The sequence below is a fragment of the Etheostoma cragini genome, chromosome 12 (assembly GCF_013103735.1).
Source record: "Etheostoma cragini isolate CJK2018 chromosome 12, CSU_Ecrag_1.0, whole genome shotgun sequence".
In the NCBI taxonomy this organism is placed as follows: Eukaryota; Metazoa; Chordata; class Actinopteri; order Perciformes; family Percidae; genus Etheostoma; species Etheostoma cragini.
The window spans coordinates 9,572,150-9,573,133 of record NC_048418.1 but is presented as its reverse complement, the minus strand read 5'-3'; the positions used below and the strand labels follow the sequence as shown (position 1 = coordinate 9,573,133).

The 984-nt window shown below is 37.6% G+C and overlaps 1 protein-coding gene across 1 annotated transcript in view; it reads right to left on the bottom strand.

The window, feature by feature from the left end:
- gipc2 (GIPC PDZ domain containing family, member 2) overlaps window positions 1–984 on the bottom strand; it is a 38,380-nt gene that overhangs the window by 6,207 nt on the left and 31,189 nt on the right. The gene's annotated exons all lie outside the window — the stretch shown is intronic.

Below are 984 nucleotides of genomic sequence, written 5' to 3'. Positions count from 1 at the left end.
ACAACCACAATGAAAAGCCAATACTTCCGGTTTTTCATCTTAAAATAAAAGTTCCACTTGAAAATGTGTATATTATTCTTGAGTTCTACGGTAAGATGTATAGATATGTATGTACAACACATCTAAGTGCAGTTAAGTGTATATATAATTGAACAGTTTTGCGTGTAAAATGTAATGAAGAAACAATAAAACTTCACCCCATAGCTGAACATGTTTGTGGAAAGAATATATCAGACAAAATGTATTATTGAAAGCAGAGACCTTTTATATGCCTTAAACCATGTCTATGTGGAAATAAATAAGTATTATGTATTGGCAACTCTCATTGTTATATCATATTACTTGTTTTTTTTCTTAGTGATGCGTCAATGTAAACGCTGCATTTCAATGTTGTAAAAACATTATATTGGTCTTTAACATGTTATGAAGTAGAGTTTTACAGTAGCATTAAATTAAAGTACTTTACAATTTGTAGCCACTTCAATTATATTTCTTTATTTAAACGGGACAGCGCATCTATCAACATGAGCACAGAGTCCAACAAAATGTGCCAGAGTTAGCCATGCAGGCCAATTTTCATCTGCAGTCCCGGCTTCAGTAATGATAGAGTTATAGCATAAAATTGAAGGCCTTCAAAAGTTGTCAGTGCAATCATTCCACCACCAGCAGTTTAAAGCTTTATTTTGAACAGATATTACCAATCATCCTAAAAAAAAAAACGGATCCCCTTTACACACCTAAATTATTTAACAGTGTTGTTTCTGAGCCCTTATTTTAAAGGTGTCAAGTTTCCGGTTCAGACCCAGCTTTCATTGTGTACCTTGACGAGTCGCTAAAGCGGTTTAGCTCCATCCTGCTCATGCACTGTGGTCCAGTCGCAGCAGCAGCAGCAGCAGGGACGTTTTAGCTCAAACTGGGCTTGAGGTGGTGTGGCGAGCCCATGGGTGTATTATCAGACCCCGGGGCGGGTCCGCAGCTCCCCCC